At 46.2% G+C, this 15,893-nt stretch overlaps 1 long non-coding RNA gene across 1 annotated transcript; it reads right to left on the minus strand.

Annotated features, from left to right (window-relative positions):
• Window positions 1-8,700: 8,700 nt before the first annotated feature.
• Window positions 8,701-12,748, minus strand: LOC139052978 (uncharacterized). The gene is made up of 3 exons (XR_011510153.1): window positions 12,401-12,748; window positions 11,544-11,630; window positions 8,701-8,891 (listed from the first exon to the last, which is right to left on the minus strand). It is a non-coding gene; the product is annotated as an uncharacterized lncRNA (long non-coding RNA).
• Between the last annotated feature and the right edge of the window lie 3,145 nt (window positions 12,749-15,893).

Genomic DNA, 15,893 nt, shown 5'->3' on the forward strand with positions numbered 1-15,893 from the left:
CTCAGAAAGCGAGTACTCGGTTTTTATTTTTCTTGATATGATTCGTGTATTGCATGCGTATTGAAAGTACAGTCTCTTAAAGGCCTAATTAAAGTCCGACGTTGCGTGAACGAGCCCACACGTAACAACATTGGCGAGATCAATAGAGCCTACAGTTCGTCCGATGGTTCGACGTCCTGGCTGACATGGCTAACGCGTTCCGACGCGCCCGGCGTCTAACAACGCTCACCCGTTTACGTACGTAGGAATTTCGCAGTACTAAAAGCCCTGACGTTACACACGCTCCTACGTTTCGCAAAGCGCTTGCATGCTGCGTACGTATCGTGATGGCGCAGTACTAAAACTGTCTGTTAACAGCCAGGCCGCAACGCCCACCGTCACGCAAGCCGGCGAGGTTCACAAAGAACAGCTTCTTTTTAAACAAAAAAAAAATGGCTTAGCTCAGCTAACGCTGGGTATGCAAAGCGAAAGCTTTGTCCAGCGTAGTTAAATCTTGGTGTCACTTGCTTAACCTTTGATTTAGCTGTAGTTATTATACTTATGTATAGAATCACCGTTAAGCCAGGTATGACGGCTGTGTCGAGGTTGGTGGCTAGACATGTCTGTGATTAGACTTGGGTAGACACACATCGTTCGACCGTGCGACACCAGTTGTGCCACATGGAAAGCCCAAGTGCTCGACATGCAAAGAGACGCCGCGAACATTCGTAGCGTCTAAGCGCAAGCGGAGAGACCGCAAACGCCGTCGCTACATTGATCTCGATGGTACGACCAGTGGCGTAGCTAGGTCTTCTGGCACCCGGAGCCCATAGGTCTTCTGTCACCCTCCCCCCCCCCCCCGCCCCGGTTGCAGTTGGCGGAGAGAGGGGTGTCTTCAGACGTATATGAACCTCCCCCCCCCCACTGGCCCCTTGCACTCGGGGCGCACGGCCCCCCGGCCCCCCCTGTTGCTACGCCACTGGGTACGACGCCTGTTGCATTCCGGACCCTCTCCAGTGAACATGTCCAGCTTTTCTGGACACGTACCAACTAGCGCCGCAAGCGGGCCCGGCACGAAGCTAGCGCGTTTTCAATGCAACGAGCGGGCTTTTCGTGAATAACAGAAGCTGCAGGTCGATTATTCGAAAAGTGGGGTGACAGACGTGTTCTGGAAGACAATCCACACGACCCAAATGAAGTGATCACGCTATGGCATGCAAGAATTCTGTTTCCACAGCGGTTAAAGATGTAGCAATGGGAGCCTATGGAAAAGACGAAAATGTGTTCTCGATTTTCAAGGCAAGAACGATGCCTGTGATAAAACTACGGCGTCTCTCCTAATAGCGAGTGCAGCGTGTGTAGTCCGGAGACTCAGCTTTCGATTGATGCCGATCTCGACTCACGAGATGGCGTTACACTGTTCACAAAAGCGATTTTTGTTACACTGTCGTGAAAATCCACGTGGTATAGGTAAAAACATGAGCATACCACATGGCGAAGCCTCAGAAGCCATGGCCGAGGTGTTAATGTTCTCCGCTTCAAAGGATTTATCGGCTCCTGGCCACGGTGCTGCTCAGGCCTCAGCCAGCAGCAATGACTACCGTGCTGTGCTACCCCGTCTTCCTACCGGTAGGCTGGTTGAGGACTCCGTTTTCCTGTATACTGACCCACGTGGTCGACCGTACAGTGCCCAAGACTTCAGAGACGTCCTTCAGAACGTTATTCACGGGACGGAAATAAGTTCCATCGGTCAATTTCAGAAGTCGCACGTGTGGATGGTGGCATGCAAATGTGGGATGACAAAATCAAAGCTAGTCGCATGCGGGGAATTATCCGTAAAAGGGAGGCGCTGCGTCGTAATTGATCCTGAACCCACGGAAGTTAAAATGAAGCTTTTGTGGCTTCCTGAGCGTTTGGAAGATGACTATATTCGAGATGCACTCCAGGCTTACGGGAACGTGAAGTCTATATTAGCAGGAAGCTGGAGAGTATCGGAGATGGAACAAATGCGTGCGCTAAATTGTGACGCGGTGTTGACTCTTGCCGATGGAGTCAGCGCGGGAGACGTTCCACATCTACTTCCTGTTTGTGGAGTGCTGAGTCTCGTAATAATTCCAGGCCGGCCCCCACTTTGTCTGCGCTGTAACAAGGTGCGGCACATTCGTCGAAAATGCAGAACCCCACGTTGTGAAGCCTGCCGGCGCTTTGTCCACACAGCTGAAGAATGTGTCGTAACATACGCCGATAAGTTACGACACAGAACAAAGCCTCCGGATGAAAGCTTGCAAGAAGACATAATGGATATTACGGAGGTTCTCAATGCAACTGGAGACGTTCCCTCTTACGCGAAGACCAGCTGTGCCAGTAATGCCCCTCCCCTTGTTAAAGACTATGGCATCGGAGAACTGCCGGTGAAAAAAGAAAGTAGCGAAGAGAAAGATGACCAACCGAAGTAACAACCCAAAGGAGCACCCGCTACCACGGAGCCAGTTGCTGCCCAGCAAGCGCATGGTGGAGCCGGAGTTGACTCATCTGATGCACCCAACCATCTCGACACGTGCGCTGAGCCGGCAGAGGAGAGACGAAGCAACGCGGATGCTTCAGTTCCGTAGCGCCGTGCGATTAACAGATCGGAATCAAGCACGGACAGTGAGACGACCAGTACCACAAGAAAAGCACGTCGCCGCAAAACATCGAAACACTCAGGAAAATGCCGACGATCACACTCCAGAAGGCCTAGTGGGTGTTCGGAGGGAGCCTCACCGTTGCCCTCTAGGCTCGATCACATAAATCATTACGTACAAATAGTTGGTAGTCACAATGGCCCTGTCCCAGCAACTCCTATTCGCAAACTTGAACGTACGAGGCCTTAGGTCTTTGCAGAAACAGGCGCAGCTTCGCCTGCTTTTGTCGAGGAAGCGCCTCGACTTTGTCGTCGTGCAGGAGACGAAGATTGAGAGTGATGGCGAGACACAAATGGCTTTCCGATCTTTTCTGTCTGAGTATAATGTTAGCGTTTCACACGCTCTTGGTGTATCCGCAGGCTGTTTCCTGTTTGTGAAAGAGAGCCTACTTTGTTCAGCATTTAGTTACGATGTTGACACTGAAGGTCGATATATATGTTGTGATTTTGATTTGCAGGGTGTGCCATGGCGAATAGTCACCGTCTATGCATTTAACGACGCTGCAAAACGAACTCTTTTAGTTGATACTGTGTCTACTCTATTGGACTGTGATCGCTGCATTGTTTTAATGGGAGTTTTCAATTGTTTATGTGATCCGAACGGTCGAAGCGGCATTAACACTCGGCGGGGCAGGAGTGGTGAAGTTTTGTGTAACATTATAGAAAATGCAGGGCTCGTTAATCTAGAAGTATCGGGACAGGGAGCTCGCTCTTATACAAGAATTCAAGGTCACTCCTACGCCCGCCTTGATCGCATTTGTTTCTTCATCACTCCTATCTCGAGGACTATCCTGTGTTACTATCCCAGTTTCAGCCGCTGCCGTGGCGTGCTTGATAGGACGTCCTTCACGGTTTCGGTAGGTGCTTGGTTCGAAACCCACCGACGGACATCCATCAGAAAAGGGTACAGACGTCCCCCGTACCCTGCGACCGGTTGTGCACGGGGTTTGTGAACGCCTGGTGGAGGTGAAGAGGGTCAACCCGGAAGGGTAGTATTGCTCTATACGCAAGTGCACATGTGCCTTAGCTCTCCTCGAATCCCAGTTTCATTTTCTGATTATTGTTTGGTGTTCGCAAACATTGGTAAAAAATCTGTAACTAATTTCCGACCACAGTAGACACTTTGGAAGCTTAACTCTGAGCTCCTTAATGATCAGGAATTTAATAATCGCGTGCGCATGGCCCTAACCAATTCTCTTTCTACTGAATCGCCATTATTTGCTGCTTGGGAACTCTTTAAACCAGAGAGAGAGAGGTAGTTTAATGAATGGAAAATGTAGAGAGGTCGGCCGGATAATGGAGCATCTGGCCTGCTACTCTACGTAAGGGAAGGGGAAGAGGGGAAGAAAAAGGGTCACAATGGGGGATGATAATGGGAGGAACGAGGTGATTGACACATTAAACAACTAATATCACAGGCGTGAGTCCAGGCCCGTGTCACATAGGAAACGTGACAGTGCACGCATTGTCTCTGTCGTCTGCCAACTCTGTGGCCACGCGCCTAGTAAGAGGTCCTCTGACAGTGGTCCATTGTGTAATTGTCTCAATGTACCTGCCAATGTCAGTCTTTCTCGCGCATACTCAGGGCACACCACGAGCACATGTTCTATAGACTCTACCACGCCACACACTGAACAGTCCGGGGAGTCTGTCCGTCCAATAATGTGCAAATATTTGCGCGTGAAGGCGACGCCTAATCGCAGTCGGTGTATCAGGCATGTATGAGGGCGTGGAATTCCACGCAGAATTGGAAATTTCATATCGGGATCCAGGCTTTTAAGGCGGACGTGACGAGCGTCTGGCTGGGCCCAGTATCTCCTCGTCGCACTCCTCATTAATTCCGACAGGAGGCATGTGATGTCCGGTCTGGAGAATGGCACTGCAGTTCGCAGGCCATTGCTGAGGGCGCGCCTTGCTGCAGCATCGGCCATCTCATTACCGTTGAGCCCACAGTGTCCCGGGATCCATTGGAACACTACGCGGTGGTGTTTTTCTTGAGCGTATGAAAGCAGCTCGGTGATCTGCAGGGCCAGAACCTGATATGCGGTGTGGCGCAGGAAGCATCCCAAAATTTGCAGCGCGGGTTTTGAGTCCGTGAAAATGCACCATTCTTGAGGTCTTTCCCCGCAGATGTGGCGAATCGCTTCCCGAATAGCCACAAGCTCTGCAGCGGTTGATGTTGAATTATGGTCGAGTATGAAACCTCGAGTCATCTGTTGGGCTGGTATCACCACAGCTGCTGTCGATGCCTTAGGTGACACGGAGCCGTCTGTGTACACATGAACATATGTCTGGTATTCTGACCAGATGCACGCGAGAGCAAGTTGTTGTAGTCCACTGACGGGAACCAATGATTTCTTTAGTATGCCGGGGACATGTACGCACACGGAAGGTTGAACCATCACCCATGGTGGTTTGACGGGGTGATATGGAAGGGCATAGCCTGTTGTTATGTGGGGTAGATGGCAGCGGAGTGCACTTGTGAAACTGCTTTCCGGACGCTCATGTAGAACCGACGTCAATGGATGGCAATGGTGTCGTGTCAGTAAGCGTAAATACACACGAAGTGGTTCGTGGGACAGGTATATCGGTAATGGGCATACGTGGGCTTCCTCAATTGTGCCTTTGTTGGAGGCACGCCGTGGCAACCCGAGGCATATTTTGAGTGCCTGCGCTTGGACGCTCTCTAATGTCCGTAAGCAGGAAATGCTCAAGTTTGAGAGTATCGGAAGGCTGTATCGAATGTAGCCCACGAAAAGAGACTGATAAAGTCTTAGTAATGAGCCTTCCGTGGGGCCCCATTTCATGCCTGTTGCGAAGCGAAGAACATGGCAAAACAGATTAAGTTTTTGCTTCAACATGTTAATTTAAACCAGAGGTTTATACAGTGGCTATAGAAATTTGATCGGTGAAATCATTCTATAGAAGGAATGAAGAAAAAAATTGGAGGACGCTTAAGCTTCGCCTTCAAGAGTGGGACGCGACAGCGTTCCCGTCGACCCGCCAAGGGGTATATGACAATGCGCTACGGCACAGCAATCACTTACGATGCGCCCCGCATCGGACTTAGCGCCCACCTATCACGCGGTGAGCGTCGAGCAACGCAGCGTTGGGCGCGGCAACGAAACGTGCGCCTGAGCGAACGAAACGAACCAAAGAACTCGGTGTCTCGGAGGGGAAACGATCTCGTGATCGGCACGGGCAGAGAGATAGATAGTAATCTAAACCGGAAGCACGGCGAAGCGTCGTCAGGGGAGAGGGAGTCCCGCGACGCGCCTGGCAGCGGTCCCAATGCGCGCGCGGCGCGCCTCCTGTCGGGGCAGCGCCGTACATTGAGAGGAGGGGGTCTTCTGTGTTTGCCGCAAGATGGCTCTGCGTGTGCGGAAAGCGCAGAAGAAATGCAGCGGAAACGCACTTCGCAACTCGTGTAATTGTGACTTCTGTACGTTACATGTTCATAATTACCGATATACACCGCAGTATAACTTTCTACGGCTCGTTTCGAAGGCAACACCGCATTCACTAGAGGCGCGTTTGCACCGCTTGGAAGCAACGAACTCGTGGCTGAGTGGTAGCGTCTCCGTCTCACACTCCGGAGACCTGGGTTCGATTCCCACCGGGCCAATCTTGGAAGTTGCTTTTTATTTATGAAGCGCCTGCCGTGATTTATCGCTCACGGTCAACGCCGCCGACGCCGACGACACCGGCTTTTCTGCGACACGAGCTCCTTAACGCTATCGCGTTAACATGCTTCTTAAGAGCCTATGTAGCCTTTATGAGAATGAATGCGAAATGCCAGGTACTTACATTGTTGACATAGGAAACAGTAAATGTGAGTTACAAAAGTATGCCGCACTACGTTACAGAGGTGCGCGAATTTGATGTCGAAATAGGCGTGTTCTTCAGTCTGAGCAACCAACACGTCAAGCTTTACTTGACGAGCGACGTCACGATATTTCCAAAGTAATTCCGGAAATATACTCCGAAGGTAGTCTACTAACAAATACTAATGACATAATTTCCCAGTTCGAAACTTTCTGCACTATGTTGTTTAGTGCTCCTCCGGACGATCACGATGCAAAAGTTTTCGAGAGTTTTGTATCTCTTGGAAAACCATTACAGGATAATGACTGTGCAGTCATCAGTGGTAGCCTTACGATCCAAGAAATTGAGCTAGCAATTGATCATCTGCCTTTCTCGAAAACACCCCGCCCCGATGGACTTTCAAGTTAATTTTACAAAGCTTTCAAATCAATTATCAGCCCTATATTATTGCATAATTTTCTTACAAGTTTATAGGTCGACGCCCTTCCACCGTCTTTTTGCAAAACCCACACAGTTTTAATTCCCAAAAGTTCAGATAAAGAGAAACTGCGATCTGTTGAAGGCCACCGACCAATCACATTGTCAAACGTGGATTACAAAAATTTTGCGATAGTTCTATCTAATAGATTGCAATTTGCCATATAAATTCTAATTGATTTCCATCAGACGTGTGGAATCAGGCGCTGACCAATTCAAACCAACACACATATTGCCCGTACACTTCTTCCATACTGTTATGGTTCCACTGAGCAGCTTGCAATGCACCAGGTAGACCTTGCTAAAGCTTTTGATCGTGTCAGTCACTTCTATTTTTAATTTCTCTTCTGCTGTATGTCAATGTTGGCTCCATTGTGTTGAAAGACCTTAGGCTTTGCTACACCTGTGGTACTACTCCTTTAGTTATTAATGGCTAACCCTCCGAACCCATTTCCATTTGCTCATCAGTAAAACAAGGATGCTCGGTGTCCCCACTACTATTCGCCCTTCACCTGGAACCGCTATGCTTAAGTGTAATTCAGTCGAGTCATATCCATGGCTTCAATATACTGGGTAATGAAGTAAAAATCTTAGCTTCTGCAGACGTTCTAGCGTTTTTTTACGCGGTAAGTCCAGTTTTGAAAAGGTAGCATCGAGAACAGAACAGTTTGGCAGCGTATCAGGAGCGCGAATGAACTCCTCAAAAAGTTTAGGCTTATGGTTTGGGTCATGGTGCTTTACACCAGAACAGTTTGCAGGCGTTAAGTGGACTGATGTCCCGCCAAAGTGTCTTGGCGTGCCGCTAGACACATATAAATTAAGCGCACGCTATTGGAAAGAACGGGTTTTGGCCCGGAAAAGTTACGCTCAGACATTCGTTCCACAACGACTTTCTATTTTTGGGAAAGCCGAAGCCTGCAATGAGTTCTTGGCAACAAAAATTTTCGATGTATTGCAAGTTATTCATTGTGCTAGGCTATACATCCAACGCTTTCACCGTGTCTTTGCAACCTTCGTATTGTCTTCAACTTTTGAGCCCATGAGGCGAGACAATACTATTAGGCCTGTTAGTGAAGGTGGGCTGGGTTTAGTACATCTTTATGTGCCGCAAATAGTGTCTCGTTTCTTCTTTTTTCGCGATACTTCGCAACCTACAATTCCGTCATACGTGGAAGTCGTACTTGTTAATGCGTTAACTGATTTAGTTGTTTCTTCAAATTTTTCTTCACGCTTATCCCTTATGAAAATATGAGATGAGTTTCACATGAAAGTCTGACGAGTTTTGACATCACAGCCATTAGACTTTCTGATGAGTTTCTTTGAAATTTTCTGATGTATTCCTAATGCCGTTCTATAACATATTGGCCACCGTCTTTCTGTAGAACTCTTGACGAGTGCTTTTCTTGTGAGCATGAAATGTCTTCCTAATGTGCGCTCCAAAGTAGTTTTCTTGTGAATTTCTCACGTCTTCCTAGCCAATCTCTAATGAGCTTATACATTAGACTGCCGGTGCTCGTATTACTCCTATAACAAAATTGGCCACCACGTGTGGTAACATTTTCTCATGTGTCCCAATGGCAGTGAGACCTTATTTAAATATGTTATCTGTGTGTGACTCTCTTTGGTGCTATATATATGCAGCCTGTATGCATGTATGTCCAGTGAAGATGCAGCACTTCTGACATGTACATGGGCCCTACATATGCTGCATGTTAGACGTTACTCAACGAAAGAAATTTAACAAGAACATTTATTGGGCATATCAATGCTTCCTCAAATGCAGAAGGAGGTTAAATGAAAGGAAAACACAGTATCAGCCTGGTTACGGATGTGATATCTCCCTTTCATTTAATCTCGCTACTTATCACTGAGGAGAGGCTGTTCTTGAGGTGGAGTGTCGTCATCTTGAAGTAAGTGCATGTGTACCCTGCATGGTAGAAAGGACAGATAATTAACAAAACTTGGCAATCAACCACAGAAATACACGCTGTATCACTTGCTGCAGAACGGTCTGGAGACGTTATAGCTAGTTCTGCGAAAAATTTATGTGGTGTCGGTTCACACAAAGTTGAGGAACCACTGTGTGGCCTTTGGGTGCAGCAGTAACTACAGTAAGCAGAAATTGCTCTTGGCTGAACAAATGTGCAACATGTATCAGCTGTGGCGTGTGTACATGTCGTGAACTACTTCAGCTATATCGGTTTCCACTTGACAAAGGACAGCAGTGTCTGTGGATTGCTAGCGTAAATGAGAAATTCTCACTAATTACTTGGCATGGAAATGAGCGTAGGAGTGTGTGTATGGGCAACCCCATGCATCCCAGAGACATCGAAGTGCCAGTCGTTTTAGAATATTTGCATCAGCTACGGGCACAGTTCTCGTACATTCCAAGCCTACTATATCATGCATGTGTTGGCCTCCTGAATGATGGCATATATCCCATTCAAGAAATACACCACACCATGTCTGGGGTTTTTTATCATTTACACCCGAGGACTGCTTTCAGAGGGAGGGCACAAGTTGAAAAACAAATGCGTAGAAGCATGACAAACAAGCTTGCATAAAAATAATTTAATAAATAAGCATGGTGGTTGCTATGCCACGTCATTAGAGAGTATTCCTCTTTGTCATGCAATCATAATGAGCGTCGACTGACACACGTCCCATTTTTGGCTGTGGTATTCTTCACTGATTTTGTTGTATCAGTTGGTTGCCATAGGCGAACGAAACAGATAAACAAGCTAAATCCAGTGCACAGCTTGTCGTGTCAATGCATGGTCAAATAAGACGAGCACACTAGTCCTTTGAGTGAATTATGGTGCTCTCCTAGGCGCATGCTGAGGCACCGGCTAGTCAGCGTGCCCGATGTACATTGGACCAAATATGCACGTGATCAAAAGGGTAGCCTACATTAACCGTGAAAGATACGAGACAAATTTTGGGTATTTTTAACTAAGCAAGCCTCCAATGCCTGGGTGCCTTTGTCAATTCACTTGTGGACTGCAATGCACGTATATTTTCAGCAAAAATAAATTAGGCAGCATATGCACAACAGTCATGTTGTATGGTCTCCCTTCCCTCGCTGCGCAAATTTTGTCCTCAAAAGTTACATGAACTGATTGAATTGAAAATTGAATCGAGAAACGGAAGGAGGCAAGCGAGGCTTGCTTGGTTAAAGGTAGCACAAAATTTGTCCAGTGCGTGTCAGAGGCACTGTGCTGTATTTCTTTTACATGTGGTCAAATGTACATAGCGCAGACTGGCTGGTGCCTAAATATGTACCTGTGAGATCACCATATTTCATTCAAAAGACCAGTATGCTCGTCCGACTTGGCCACACATATCTGCAATGGGGCTTCAGGCCAGATTAGGATTGTTTATCTGTTTTCACCCATGGCTGAAAATTGGCAAGAGAAATCAGTCAGGCGCACCACATAAATAACAATAAGTGTGAGCCAGCCCCATTATCAATGCATGAAGAAAGGCATCCTTTGTAGATTACAAGGGATAGAAATTAGTCTGTGCCTATTTACTTTTTTGTATGCAGACACCATTTACAATGATTTTATGCCTTTGAATTATAACTTCTGCCATCCCTCTCAAATTAACTGGTGCACAACACACGTGCACATCCAGTGCTATTTTTGTTAGTCCTTCCAACAACTTAAACAGTCAGTTGTTAGCCAAGGTCATGTTGAATAGTCTCCCTTCTCTCACTGCGTAAATTTTGTCCTGAAATGTTACATGAACTGATTGGTAAATTCAAATGGACACTACAAGTTTCGCCGAGTGGACACAGCTGGTTCTCAGAAATGCACAAAAACAGTGATGGGTATCTGTTGGCATCCTGTAGTGTGTGCAAACTAGCTGTGACATTGCTGCAGTAAACACACTCACAACTGCTACAATGCCTAGCAGCATGAATAAGGGCAGCTTGCAAAGAAAAGAATACGAAGAAAGTGAGAGAAAAAATAGAAAGCTTACCAGAAAACACCTCACTACTTAAGTAACTGCAGCACAATGAATACTGGCCTTCCTATTTCATTTCAAGAAATTCTAGTTCATCAAATGTGTATTTGCCAGTGACAGTTATTCTGAGAACAAGACAGACATGATTGTAAATATCAATGTTAAACAATGGTAGGCACACTGCGTGCTTAGACCTGTGACATATATGGCACACTACACTTCGAATTCTTACATGGACAAAAACAGCACATGTGTGTATCGTAAGCAGAAAGGAAAACAGGGAAATATGGGCTACAGCATAAGGAACAGTTCCAAACAAATAAAATCAAGATAAAATGAAACATACTGTGTAATAGGCAAAAATAAAATGGACTTGCAGCCAAGCAATTGATGCGAGAAAAATACTAAACGTCAGGTCATGCGACGTGTAGTTTTGACAGAACAAGATAATGTGTGCATAATATCTACAAACACAAATAAGCAGCAAGTGGAATGATGTTGCAGAAATATTTAGCCTATTTAGCAAGATGCATTAAGTAATATGTCGATACACTTATCCACTAATGATACCGAGTTCCTACTTTTGTGAACACGTACACTTAAAGCATACCTGACATATCCATCCAGATTACACGCCGTGTTGCTGCAGCCATGGCCACGGGTTATGTGGACACTGTTGTGGGCCACGGCTTCACCACTACAAAGAGAATTCTGTGTTAACTTATAGCTGTGGCACAGTAAGACTATCACATAGTGAACACATGCAAGGAGCATGTAAAAACAGTCATGAAAACAATGCATGCACTGGTGCAGGGTGGCAACAGAGCACAAAGTCAAAGTTACTGATGAATGTCACGATAACAGGGACCCCTTCAACAAGGCACAATTTCACACGCAGGAGCAGCAGCGCATTACATGAATGTTTGTTTACATAACGATTCTAGAGTTTCTTTCATAACTTTAAGTAACTATCCCTTGTAATGTTTACTTACGTCGAAGTTATGGCAACACCCCTTCAAAACAAACCTGTACTAGTAGCACGCTGTGATTGCTTACATTTTTTTTCCCCAATACTGCTCGTAAATCGAAAACCTTGTAAGCAGAGATTATCTACAACGTCGAATCATTTATAAGCGAGGAAACGTCATAGCAGTAAGAATCGGTCAAGAGGTAGATGAGTCGTTATCATGCGACTTCAGCAGAAAAACGGGAGCTCACGCACAAGCGCGCATGATGAACACGATTATTTCTGAACGTAATCTTTCTCATCAGAAGAAAACGCTTATCAAGATTTTCAATTCTGCATTATGGAAATTAATTCGCGTAACTAAACTCTGACACCCAGCAAGCATCGGCATAGGTTTCGCTGTTGTCGTGGGAGTTCTCTTTCCTACGTTCGCAAGGCACCCTATGCCCACACGAGAAGCACGCACAACACGTGTGTAGTTAGCAAGCACGGTTACTCACCTTTTGAACGGCCCGACGCAGTCGAAAAGCGCCCTCCAAGTTGCCAGTGCTTCGATGCTACTCCCAGCAGACATACCGGTGCATAGTGGACGAGCAGTGGCACGCTAACAACACGCATTTTTCTTCGCGACGTCCACCCAACTTTCCACGACAACCAGAGACAAAGGGAACGCACTCCACAGCATGAACATCGTTGGTCCACATTTCGCTGGCGCGCCACGCACACGGCGAGTTTGCAGCGAGACACAAGTTGTCTGTGGCGCTTATGCGCACGCGAACTAAGTCACATTTGGTTACAGCAAACACAAAAACACACGATCTAACAAGCACATCGTTGCAGCTCGCACACCCGACAGACTCGAAAACAGAGCGACAGGCTGATTGGATTGGATTGGATAGGAAACGGGACGGTAGGTGGCGCCACGAACAGGTCGGTTGGGGGCAGCCAATGTCTCGGCTAGCGTCATTTGTGCGGCTGCCTAATTGCGCATAGCTGTTGCAAGACAAAGAGAACCAAAGATAAGTCTATATTGTAAGCTATAGCTTGGCATAGAAAGAAATTCTATAACGCATTTTCAATTTGAATCGCTTCGGCTATCTGCAGCCAGCAAAAGCATGGCCTTCGAGATCTGAAAATGTTAACCCTATAGAAAGCCGTTGCGGTGACGCTATTCGAACGATTTTCACTTCAGTTACCTCTCATAAAAACCGTGAATTACGCATTTCGCTGCTCCCCGTGCTACCTGCGCCGTCACTTCAATTTAAATAACTTCCTGCTGTCGTTCACATCAACTATATAGCCTCAGACATCGTTGACGCGATCTCCGAGCGACACATGTGCAGTGTGCGATGTTTTAGTGCCCGTTGCAGCAGTGTCAGTCGGAAATCATCAAATCTGCTCGTGTGGCGCAGCTTACACCCCTGTCGTCCGTATCTTGCTTTCGTGTTGGCGTGTTTAACGTGCGCGGGTTGCACTCCTGTCGCTCGTGCCTTCTGTGTTGATCGTGCTACCCACGAAGATTCCTCGAAAAACCCACCTGTCTCGGCAGCGTGCATTTGTCCTATGTGGTATATGCCAGAAGTGTGCGCTGGCGTACGATGTGCGTGCAACCAAGTACTACAGTGCGTGCCAGCAAATAGACGCTGCCGCTTACGCGCAGTTTCTTTTTCTTTTCTTTTTTTCCCCGTCGTGGTTGCTCAGTGGCTATGGTGGTGTTGGGCTGCTGAGCACGAGGTCGCGGGATCGAATGCCGGCTTCGGCGGCCGCATTTCAATGGGGGCGAAATGCGAAAACACCCGTGTACTTAGATTTAGGTGCACGTTAAGAACCCCAGGTGGTCGAAATTTCCGGAGTCCTCCACTACGGCGTGCCTCATAATCAGAAAGTGGTTTTGGCACGTCAAACCCCATAATTTTTTACGCGCAGTTTTCCATGTCATGATCATGTCAATCTGCGGAATTGTCGGTTTGCCACTTAAAGACTAGTAACACATCCGAGTAATCAAACTGCCCAGAACAAGGCATACGCTATAGTTTGGCACTGTTTACCAAATGTGATAACGGGGTAACAAAATCTTAGAGTGCTCTTTAAAAAGGAAAGAAAATGACGTCGTTGTTTTGTGCCTAGCCCTGATATATCGGAAGCGTTTCCAGAGTACTCGGCGCTCACGCTGTGTTATATCGTTTTCTTCATTTTTGTCTCTTAGACTGCCCCCAACGATGAATCAAAACCACTCCCAGCAAAGGCCAAGAGTCCGAGTGTCTTAATTAACTGTATCCTAATTAACGGTACCTTACTTAACATCGTCTTCATTAACACCAATGGTCATGAGTTCGACTCCCACCAAGAGTCATGGGTCCGAGTGCTTTCATCAACTATATCTTAATTAGCTGTACATTAATTAGCATCGCCTTCATTAACGACAACGTTCGTGGGCACAACTCCTACACAAAATCATGGGTTCGAGTGTTTTCATTAACTACATATTAATTAAATATGCCTTAATTAACATAAACTTTACCAACTAAGGTCGTGGGATCGAGTGCATTAAGTGACTATATTAATTAACAGTACCTTAATTATCATCGCCTTCATTAACAACAAAGGTCGTGGGTTCGATTCCCACCCAAGGTACTGGGTGCGAGTGACTTGACTGTTAGATCTTAATTAACAGTGCATTAATTAGCACCATCATCATTAACAAAAGTCGTGGGTTCGAGTGCCTCAAATAACTGTATCTTAACTGTGCTCAATTAACACCGCCTTCATTAACACCGAAGATCGTGGGTTCGAGTGCCTGAATTGACTATATGTTAACTAACATTACCTCAATTAATATCGCCTTCATTAACAACAATGTTCGTGGGTTCGATTCCCACACAAGGTAATGAGTTCGAGTGACTTAATTCCTACGTCGTAATTAACTGCGCCTTAATTAGCACCGTCATCATTAAGAAAGGTCGTGGGTTCGAGTGCCTCAAATAACTGTATCTTAACTTCGCCTTAATTAACAGCGCCTTCATTAACACCAAAGGTCGTGGGTACGAGTGTTTTAATTAACGACATAATAAGCAGGTGCACATTAATTAACATATTAATTAACATGCTTCGACTTCCACTAAGGGTGGTACGTGCATTCGAGTGCATTAATCAACTATATCTTCAATAACTGTCTTAATTAACGGTATCTTAACACCAAAGGTCGTGGGTTCATAGCCCTAATTACCGCCAAAGGTAGTGGGTTTAACTCCCATGAAAGGTTGAGAGTTTGTAACCTCTTCGTACATCGAGTGCTCAGGCCGACAATGCCGGATTTTCCGGCTCATGAGCCATTTAATGCTATCGCATTACAAAGAATTTTTCACGACTTGGCATCGTACACATTCATACGTGATGTACTTTGACATTAGCAATAACACAAAAAAGATGTATACTCCTCTCATCAGAAATCTTAAGGTGCATTATCATTTGAGTCTCTGATGTACTTGTGATGCCAAAAAACATTAGACGATGCATTTCTTATGCATGTCTGATGTCACCTTAGGAACACATCACGTCCTCTACAGAAACTCATGGTTCATTTTCATAAGGGATGCTTGTGAGGGTTCATGCAAAAAGTTTACATGGCGGTTCGCTTTTTGACAGTTCGGTTTTCCACTGCATACTTGTATTCTGCGTCGCCCAAGACGTTATACAAAGACTTACTGTCCATGCTATTTCCGCCTCCACTTTACCGATCAATATACATTCAATGGCCAGGCCACGGTGTACTAAAGCGAGTTCGCAAAATGTACTAATCACCTTGCTGCAAAATATTCTTTTATAAAGCTCATAGTGAAACCATACCGGTTTAAACATGGCTACAAAAAAGGTATCTTTGTCTCTTCTGTGAACTGTCGCCTTTGTGATGTACCAGAGATAATTGAACATTGTTTTATTAGCTGCATGACGCCATGCTATTTTGGGATGTCCTCCAACGGCTTCTTAAGAAAG

This window comes from Dermacentor albipictus, unplaced genomic scaffold, assembly GCF_038994185.2.
Source record: "Dermacentor albipictus isolate Rhodes 1998 colony unplaced genomic scaffold, USDA_Dalb.pri_finalv2 scaffold_48, whole genome shotgun sequence".
Classification (NCBI taxonomy): domain Eukaryota; kingdom Metazoa; phylum Arthropoda; class Arachnida; order Ixodida; family Ixodidae; genus Dermacentor; species Dermacentor albipictus.